The sequence below is a fragment of the Pteropus alecto genome, unplaced genomic scaffold, assembly GCF_000325575.1.
Source record: "Pteropus alecto unplaced genomic scaffold, ASM32557v1 scaffold161, whole genome shotgun sequence".
NCBI classification, from domain to species: domain Eukaryota; kingdom Metazoa; phylum Chordata; class Mammalia; order Chiroptera; family Pteropodidae; genus Pteropus; species Pteropus alecto.
In genome coordinates this window covers 6,192,911-6,203,864 of record NW_006432943.1, presented here as the reverse complement: position 1 = coordinate 6,203,864, position 10,954 = coordinate 6,192,911, and the positions used below count along the sequence as shown (strand labels likewise).

The 10,954-nt window shown below is 34.1% G+C and overlaps 1 long non-coding RNA gene across 1 annotated transcript; it reads left to right on the top strand.

Moving 5' to 3' along the window:
• The first annotated feature begins 520 nt into the window (after nucleotides 1-520).
• Nucleotides 521-6,231, top strand: LOC107195372. Its single transcript, XR_001516502.1, has 2 exons — nucleotides 521-557; nucleotides 5,968-6,231. It is a non-coding gene; the product is annotated as an uncharacterized LOC107195372 (long non-coding RNA).
• The last annotated feature ends 4,723 nt before the right edge of the window (nucleotides 6,232-10,954 follow it).

Below are 10,954 nucleotides of genomic sequence, written 5' to 3'. Positions count from 1 at the left end.
TTAACTTTGGGCTTTTCTATCTAGCTTCATTTCCTTATTTACCTTTAAAAGAGAAGAACTGTAGTAGCTTGCTAGGGCTGCCATAACAAAGTGCAACAGACTGGGTAGTTTAAACCACAGAAATTTATTTTCTCACAATCTGGAGGCTAGAGGTCTGAGATCAAGCTGTTGGCAGGGTTGGTTTCTTCTAAGGTCTCTCTTCTTGGCTGTCATCTCACTGTGTATTCCCATAAGTCTTCCCTGTGTGTGTCTGTGTCCTAATTTCCTCTTCTTATAAGGATTAGGGCTCAGTCATGTTGATTAGGGCCAACTCTAATGACCTCCTTTTAACTCAATTATCTCTTTAAAGACCCCGTGTTTAAATAGAGTCACATACTGAGGTACTATGAGTCAGAAATTCAATGTATGAATTTTGGATGGACATAATTCATCCCATAACAAGAACTATGCCTATTACTTTTGTTTTTCAATAACAGTACTTTAAAAATAACATTGTTTCTCCTTCTTGCATTTTAAAAGTAATGGAACATGTTTAAGATTGCAGGACATCTACATAGGTAGGTATAAATCTTGTTGGCATTTTAATTTTCTCCCTGGAAATCTTGTTTCCAAGTGCAAGTACTAGAGGTTCTGGGAGCTTTTTTCATTATTGCTGTCCTTATGAAAGCAGCTGTTCAATGAACACAGCATATTTTGTTACCTCATCAAGAAGCAGAGGAAGATTATGTTATGATCAGGTTCTGTATGGCTGTAGTCAATGCTTTCCTGATTGTCTGAGCCCCAGTGATTGATTTAATAGGTCTAGTCCAGGGCAGTTACTCATCCCTGATATTTGTCCAACTCAAAGCCCCATGTTATTTATGTAAACGATGCTTTATATGCCTTCTGTGAAGATAAATCCAAGTTGACATAACTGTTTAAGAGATGAGTATGCCTCCCAATTGGGATTACGGTCACAGAATTTATCTATATCAACTTTTGTGTTACTTCACTGGCAAATTGGGAGCTTTGGAGGATAAGAGGATAAGATATGATTGGGAGCAGCTATTTTTGCTCTGAAGTTAGTATTTTGACATTTCAAAGGACTGTGCATCTAGGAAGACTTCAGAACACATACAAAAACAGGTTGGGAACAGATGATTTATCTTTGAAAAATGAAAATACCTCTAAACCATGGGGGGAAGTCTTAAACCAGAGTCATTTAGATATACTCAGCACTTGGAAAATATTCTTATGTATTATGAGTTATGCATTTAGCTTTGGCCAGGGATTTTTTTTCTTTTATATGGTAGCATATGAGCCTTATGTGTCCTTTGCACATGTGATTGTCGGAAGATTAAAGGGCTATATGTGATTTTGGATTTGAAAATGATGGAGTGAAGTCTGTGAATTTCTCCCTTCTTTTATCTAAAAGCCAAAAAAAAAAAAAAACAGGCAGTTGGGGGAGATAATGCAGACTTGATCTCTGATAGAACTGGAAGATATCAAAACAATAATAGCAAAGCAGGCAAAAAGGAACTGCTGAAAACAATAAAGGCTGACTGGGACATATGGACATGTAAAGAGAAGACTTGCATAGTGACAGAGCTCAGCAAAAGCTCAACACGAATCTCTCAAATTAAGTATGCTACACTGAAATATAAAATAATACATATTTTATTTGTAATAATGGGAATAGAGAACATCTCTGGATACTTGGAAGTCAAGGTTAATGTAGGAATCCCATGGACGATCCATAGTTGCCCAAAGTAAACTCTGGTTGTGGGGGTCAGGGGAAGACAACCCTTTATATTGTTAACAGTGCTGCAGTTTTTAGCAGGAAAGATATAAAAGCTAAAATAACTCATTCACACAGGCAACTCTGTCATCAGCAGAATTGCTGGGAGCAGCCTGCAACACAGCCTTATCCACTCTCCAACCGAAACCTCAAATGACAGATGGGGAGGATGCGTATTTGAAAGGTGAGTGATGATGATAACCAGCATAGGCTCTAAACAAAGCTATTACAAGGGAAAACAAAGAGATGAAGAAACAGAAAAAAATAACAGGTGAGGAACATTGACCAAGAAAAATGTACCATGGAGCAGATAAAAATTATAACCCCATGTCATCCAGAATTAGTAAAACAACCTTAATGAGACAATCATCACTGAATAAGAAAAGGACACAGTAGAGATTTAAGAGCTGATGAAAGATACCCCTCTAGATACACGCACTACCCTCCTCCACCCTGATCTGTGCCCCAAGAAGCTGACCTCTGGACTACAAAAGGTTTCCTTTTGTAGTTTCTAGTTGAGCTTAGCTAAATGATTGTACTAGTAAAAGAACAGAGGAAGAGGGGAGAGTAGGTCAAAGTATTTATTCCCTTGACTCTCACTCTGGGGTCATGCTAGGCTGGCTGAGTCCCATGACTAGTAAGGAGCTCCTTTGAGGTGGCTCTCTTTAGGTTCCAGTTACCACTCCTTCTCCTTGCCCCTTCAGACCTATAGGTAGTAACAGTTGCCCAAAGGGTACTGCACTAACCTTTGTAGATTCCCTACATTCTGTCTTCACCTTTGTAAACAATCACTTTATTCATTTTCTTAAGTTTGAATGTGCCATTTCTCTTCTGCAAAGTTCATAACTGAGAAAATGATAAACTGGCAAAGCTCAGCAATGAAGTAGAAGGAAAAAAAATTAAATACTATTGAAACAAGACAGATTGGAAGCAGCTCAAAGGAAAATAGATTCTTCTGAAAATACAGGCACAATTAAGAGTAGGAATTAGAAAAGATGTAAAATGAAATTAATATAGCATTTAAAAATAATATAGAAAATAGGCAAATAATTGTCATAGACAAATATAACCAAAATAATGTAAACAAATATTCAAAGATATAACTCCAGATAACTTGCCAAAAATAAAATACTTAAATCTACAGATGGTGGATGCATATGCCATATCTAAGAGGAAAAAATAACACAATGATTGACACCAAAACACATCCTAGTAAAGTTTCATATATAGAGAGAGTCTATAACCAGATAAAAAGATCAAGAGACTTGAAAAGGAAAAAATGCAAGATAGCCTTAGACTTCTTTGTATCAATACTCAAAACTAACTGTGGAACAATTAATGTCAATTAAGACCTTGAAGAAAGAGTAATTCAAGAATCTTTATACCTAGACAAACTGCAATTGAACTTACAGGAAACGATTTGGAACACACAGAAACTCAGGGAATTCTGGTCTTTGAGTTTTGTTGGTTTTTTTTTTTTAACTTTGGTCATTCTTTAGTAAATGGAGAGACTACAGCAAGAGGATTGACATGAGAATTGAATTCATTGTCTCTGGAACTATATTAAAATAAGTGTGAGAATTATGGTAAAATTAGAAATGTAAATGTTAAAAACTTTGACAATATAAAAATTAAATATTCAACAAAATTGGAGACATAGGGGAAAGTGGTAAGAGGTGATATAAATATGCTGATTTTTTTGTAACATGGACAGAGTATTAATATATAGTAAATATATTATGTAGTATAACAAATAATAACCATAAACAGATAAAGTAATAGACATAAGGATAAGGATATCTAGAGATATAAAGGTAGATTGTGATATTTTATATATTTGTATATTTTTTCTGGAGAGAATTCATGTTGTTTGTTACTTTTGTTGTTAGTTTGTGTTAACTTTTTGTTTAGTCTTGCCTTCATGTCAGAATGATTTGATGGTAATGAGGCTGCTTCCACACAGATCAACACTTCCTGAGACTACAAGCAGGCCTTATTCCTTTCTGCTACAAGGGGCATTACTGTCTTGGCTTAGTTTCTAGGCATTAAACTATGTCTTTCCCCACCACCCAAATCCCTATAAATCTGCTATCTGAGTCATTAAGTTAGTAACACATTTTTTCAGCTTTTTATCAAGAGATACTGATTCCAGTTGCATGACTTCCCAGGAACCTTTATATTTCCTATCATCCCATAGGATGCTTGTCTGGAAGTCTCCCTGCTTCCAGACCTGTGGCTCATGGCGTGCATGTCTTTCTATATAATATTGCATTCCTCTTATTTGACAAATTTTACACTGTGTTATATGTTAGACATCTTGGTACTTGTTACATGGGGGAGTGATAAAGTAATGAATTTAAATACGAATACAGATAATGTTCTGGGTTTTGGTTCAAAAACCCAACTATCGTAATAGAGGACAGCGGAGATGTGGCTAAATTAAATGACAGCACACATAACAAGGACTTAGCATTTTAGGTAAATAAAAGTTCTATATGAATTATCAATGTAAGTGCCAAAACATCTAATTCAAGTTAGGCACAATAATAGAAATATAGTGATGAGAAAAAGGTTGTGGGATATTCCCTCTCTGCTCTCTACAGATCATGGTAACAGACTATTACTTTCAGCTCCAGCTGCCACACTTTAAAACGAACAAATCCGGAGCTTATCTATAGAGAAATAAGAATGCTAAAATTTTTGCAAATTGTTATAAATAAGGAATGTTTTAAGCAAATGACCTTTGAAGGACTTCATAAATGTCTTCAAATATTTCAATGATAGTAGGAAAGGGAGATTAATCATATTGTGTGTGGTTTAAGAAGACAAAATTAGAAAAGATAGCTATATGTTACATACTTTCTCATTCTATAAAACTAGAAAATTTTAGGAATTTCCCAAACATTAGTTTTGGAAATAAATTTGGCTGTCCTTTATAATGAGTTTCCAGTCATTGGAGTTGTTCAAGTGAATGTTGATGGATTTATATTAGAGATTCATACCTTCAGCTGAAGATTGTATCAATATCTCTTCCTTTGAGGTTCTACCATTTACCAAGTTATACCTCACTAGTCTCATTCAGTTTTGTAAACCCTTGTTAATTCCATTTCCACGTCATGTGCCAAATTCCCTTTCATTTGCTCTGCCTTTACAAATGTTGTTCTATCCCATTTTTATCCCTATCATTAGCTTTGCTTAGCTAACCTCTTCTTGCCTTTAAATTTCAGCTCCAATGTCTCTTTGCCCTGGAAGTCTTCTTGGGGTTTTCTGTTACAAGTCTCTGTCCCCACTAAGTCATAAGCTCCTTAAGGTAAAATACTATATATCCTATAAGTATACTTACTACTGTATATAGTGCTTGACACAGGGAATAGATGGATGGATGAATCAATTAGTGATTAATATTTGTAGTATTATTCTAACCTAAACAGAGACAAAAGGTTACAATTTCTGCTAAAAGAGGCATATAGAAAATGGCCAATGTCAAGGCATATTATTTTTGGTCCAGGGGGTAAAATATCTGAAAAAAAAAAACAACAAAAGGACAATTGGAAATTTTTTAATTGAAAAGAAAAGCTGCAGAAGCATTTTTTGAAAGTGAGAAATATATTTTTGAACAAATAATTTCACATTTGTATATTATTTGTTTTCTGTGGTCAGTTCAACTCAACTATTCTTCTATTAGAATAGTTTTGCATAATGATTCAATGTTACTTATGATGTAAGAACCTAGAATAACTAGACATAAAATTCTATTTTATTAACATATTTCTAGAATATTCCACTCAGTAGCACTTTACTTCTTTTACAATATAAAGGGCATATGCATTCTATACTAGAAATACATGGGCCAAGTTTCTATATGACCAAATAAATCACTACTGTGTTCTAGTTTGATAACTGTGTCCCTATGTAATCTTATGGATATGAAAGTATATATAGGAAACACCAAGATAATTTTTATGAAGGGAAACTAGTTTTCTCTCATGCCTTAGAGCCTTTAAAAAAGATAAAAAGAAGAAAAGAATCTTATCAATACATGTTTGCAAAACAATTGCAGTCATTTTCCTGGCTGAAAACTAAATTATTGTACATTATAGTATGCATATCTATGATAAGTAGATTACTATAGATCATTCCAAGAGGTGGAGGGAAGATTGCACTAACATTAGTTTCTCTGGTATTTGCAGGCTGTAAATTTCTTTAAATGATAGATGTAAAGATGGAAGACAGATGGATAGAAGAAAAGACAGAATCAGAGACTGGATGAGTTAGTACTGCAGCCGCACTGTCTTATTACCACAAGGCTTGCAAGCATCAAAGTCCCCCACAACCCCCACTCCCTCCCCCTGAAATGTACCGATTTATATGAAAATTAAGATTACAAATTAAAGCCTGGCTATCCTGGAGTTTTCCAGTTCATCAGCCATCCAATAAAAATGATGTCAAGCCTGTATGCATAATTCCCAGAAGATTACTTTGTCCTTACAGCTAAGCCCTGTCCCTGATATGAAAGATCTCTATCCACTTTTATTGAAATAAAGAACTAACATCATAATCCCAATATTGAGGTATAATCTTCATTATCTCCTGACCCTCTTGAGGTTCCCCCAATCTATATTACTTCAGATTTGTTTATTTATAATCCTTATGTATTTACCTTTATTGAGATAGGATTAAAAACTGAAAAAAAAGCTCCAAAAAATCCTTATGATCTCATGATTGAGTTTCAATTCACCAACAATCAACTAATGTGTTAGACTACTTTTTTTTTTTATTTAAAGTGGTTCTTATAGTTGTATAGTATAAGCTTGAAAAGGCATTAATTGGTCCCCTGAGTGTCCCCATTTCATTAAATGAATTATTTCCAATCCAACTGGTTTGTGAATTGATAGCAGCATCTTCTTTTCCTATTTATTACAAAAGAGGGAGGAGGGGTGTATGAAAAGATAAACACAGAAAGAATCATCCAGAGTAACTTTTATCTCTTTTCTTAGGAAGTTTTGATTCATATCTATAGTTAATTGCTGGTAAACCACAATCCCCCAACCCTCTTTCCCCCTCAAGAGCCTTAATGGCCTCTGGCTGTGCCTCGGGCTGTTAACTACCAAACTAGTCATTAATGCTGGTCAAGATGATTTCTTGGAGATTATTGTTCCTTTATTTTTTTAGTAGACAAAACACACTTTGTTCTGAACAAAGAATGAAGTGGGCCTTGAGCCTTTTTTTCCTTTTGTTTCAAAGGTATAAAAACACCTAGAAAAAACACATTTTACTGCGATATTTTTAAAATACTTGAAATATTATTTTAGTTTTATTTCCAGTGTAAAAACAGGGTTTGCAGTGTCGTGGTTTTCATTGATAATCATTTCACTGATAATTAATTTCTTACTTTAAATGAATTTTTGCTATTGTATTTGGAGAAACATATCTTCAGAGATTTGATAAGTGTCTGTAGTTTTTTATACCTCTCATTTTAAACTTTTATGCAAGGAAATATTAGGATGATATTATTTGGCTGTTAGATATGAAAACTGAGTAGAAAAAGTAGTACTTTACTATTGGCATAAAACTGCACTGGAATAAGAAATGTTATTTCTTTTTGAAATAACATTTATTTTTTTATTGTAAAAGACACTTGGTTCTACCATTATTTGATATAAAGTGAGATTGGTATCATTTCCATTGGCTCAGTTATTTCTTATCTGTAAACCCTTTCTGTTCATTCATTCATTCATTCATTCATGCTTTTACTTGAGCAGCTGCTATTGCTGAGATAAATCAGAAGAGAGTGGAGAATAGACTGGACAGACAGAAACAGCTTATGATCATTGCATAACCTTTTTGTATAAAATATTCAAATGTAAAATCCTGTATTGGATTTATTAGCCTTATTAAAATGTTCACTCCCCAATTAGAAGAGAAGTACCTGGAACCAGTATTTATTGTGCATCTAATATTTTCTGGATATTGTTCTGGGTAATTTACACAAAATTTATTTATCTTTTGCAACAACTTTATAGTCCTTAAAGCAACCCTACAGTTATTCCTATTTTATGGCTGTTAAAATTGGGACTTTAAGATTGTTGAAGATATAGGAGAAAGAACAAGAAAGAACTGGAGGAAAGATGCAGAAAAGAAAGTTTCAGGGCTTCAAAGACAAACATTGGTGGTTACTTAGTACCCTACCCTTCATTTGCTCATAGATAGGAGACACATTTTTCCTTTCCTTTGAAAACTATGGCCCACAATGGAAGGACATCCCATGTAGTCCCAATTTAGATCTTCCAAGAAAATACATAAGAATGATATTAATGAAGCAGGTTTATCCTACTAATCAGATATTCATTTGAATTAAATGTATTCTTTGGAGGAGCAAACCAGCCAGTCATTAATAATTTAGTGTGAATTTAAAAAAAAATACTCATTATCAGCTATGATGTAGGATATCTATCAATCTATCATCTATCTATCTATCTATCTATCTATCTATCTATCTATCTATCTATCTATCTATCAATCATCTATCAGAAGTAGGGACATAGGAGAAAAGAAATAGAAAAAGTGATATGAGCATGGGTTATTTTGAAGCAATTCTGGTCTATGTGAGGGGTGTGCAACTTAAGCTGGAAAACAATAATACTGGATATCAGGGATGAAAGAAGAATTCAGGGTGAAAAAGTGAAAATTAATTTATGCTCTTGGCTTAGTCTAGCTCTATCTGACATAAGATGATATGTACCATGTTCTGGAAAAGGTTTATAATTTATAAAGCTTTGAATTCTCAGGGATAAGCCATAAATTACAGGGTGATTCTAAAAGCTTTACATTCTAAGCCACTATTATGATTTTTCCTCATCAAAGATAGGAGCTTCTATTTTTTTCGTAAAACTGACCCAAAGGTTTTCCAATTAGAATTGTACTAGTATACAAAAATTTAAACTGTAAATACAGCCTTCTTTACTCAGAGTGACAAATTATTCTGAAACGACTCCCTTTCATTGTGCAAATAAAATTCCAATCAGTAATAAAAAAAATTACCCATACTTTTTTTTGGACAAGGATGAGAGGACATAAAACAAATTTCATAAACAATCTTTGGCTTTCTAACAACTAACAATTTCCTCTATTATTATACAGTCACTCTTAAACTAATTTTCTAACTCTGAATTTCTGTCATCAGCTGACAAGTCACTATTTCAGGTTATTTTATAGTGCTGTTAGCTTGTGAATGTTTTAGTTTTGATAGCGTTGCCATCCTTATAAAACAGGGTATATGTGATTATTTAAGTATTTCCAAAGCAAATATCTTGGAGTATAACCCTAGGTATGACCTTGAATGTATGAGTTTAACTAAGCAATACTACTACCCACTAACTTAAAGCAGTTGAGACAAAGAAACTAATTAGGCACACAAAAACTGTGACGTTTCAGCCTTAAATGCTTATTGGATATAAACTAATCTACCCCCACCCCCGCCCCAGACCCCGTCTCTCCCCATCATAAGAGAATAAAAATAAAGGGCATGCATGAAGTGTTGGAATATACATCATAGATCATTGCTTTTCATACTGAGGAGTACAAGGGATACGCAGGCATGAGTAATTTTAAGAGATGCGGAATCTGTATCAACTTCCATATGTACATTTTCCTATACTGATCTGCCTCCAAGCACATCAGTAGTGTTGGTTCTCCCTTCCCTATTCCTTAACACTAATTTTTCTGCCACTTTACAAAAGAAAAGTCATACCTCTCATCCACCAGGAATCTGACTAAGTAGGGCACATTGTTCCAGACATAAAAATGTCTTTCTTGGATGCCAAAGGAGCAAATAAAATTTTTTTTTTCCTAGAAGCCTCCCATATTATATGAGGGACTTCATAATTCTTCAAAATTCTTTATAACATCTATCATTTAATAGTAAAATTTTAACTTTTGTACCTGCTTTCAGTAATAAAAGTAGGGACTTAATACTTTGCTTAGGGCTCTGGTGATGGAAAAATCAACCAGATGCTTGCCCTAATGTACTACCATAGTTTACTAAAATTTTTGAGTATTTGAAAACTTTGGTCATTTTTTAAAAAAATCTTTTACTCAAAACCATGCAAACAGGAGAACAAGTACAGTTTAATTACATGAATAATCTTATTACATATGAATGCTTTGGTCATAGAGAGCAAGAGATAAACAACTTTTATTACACTTCTTTTCTTTTTAAAGGAATATATAGTTGATTTGCTACATTTACAGAAATTCACTCCCTTCTTCATACTTCATCCTTTAAATATTCACACATATGCACACATTCCTCATTGCCAAAACATTTTGTTTTCTGGACAGCAAGGGAGAAAAAAGAAAATGACTTATTCTGTACCAGTTTGGGGATGAAAATCTCTGAAAGTAAAAATGTTAGCAATAACATGTACACATCTTATGAATTACAAGGCATTTTTTTTCTTACACTACCTCATTACACAATGAAGTTGCATTTATCTCTTTTATAAATGAAAACGGACATGCCAGAGGATATCCAGGACTAAAATTTAAGCCTTTGTGATTTCACACTCTATTAAACTATATCTCGTGAAAATTGCTCACCTTGCTAGGGACTGTGTTCTCTAGGTAAGCTTTTATAATATGCAGTTAAGATGACGACCAAACTCCCAGAGGGCAAAATCTATCTTAATTTTGGTTAGGAAAGCAATGTATGTTTTATAATGAAAGGACTTTTTCCCCAGAAATTCACAAATTCAATTCCTATGGCCACATAAGGAAACATGGTGTTAAAATAACCCTGCAAGTGTGCCTCCAAGAAATGATCTAAGATTTCAAAGCATTCGTGTCCAGAAATAAGTGTAAAGAAGGACTGTGATAAGTCACTTGGTCTGTTTCACTGGTTTTGGGCTGGTACTGTTAAGTTCTTAGAATGCCCAAATGGTGATAGGATATGAGGAGCTAATGACACATGAGAAGGGCATGTGATTCCAAACTGGCCTGGTATCTGGTTCTTAACCGGACAATGCAATATCTGAGCTTTTTGTTCTGGAAACAAGTTAAGAAATTTTCAGCATGATTTATGAGTGTTCTCACTCTTCGAGCTTGTGCTGTATACCACTATTGCCAATTTGGAACTGCTTGACTGGAACACAGAAAAAAACGGAAAGATAAAACGAGGTT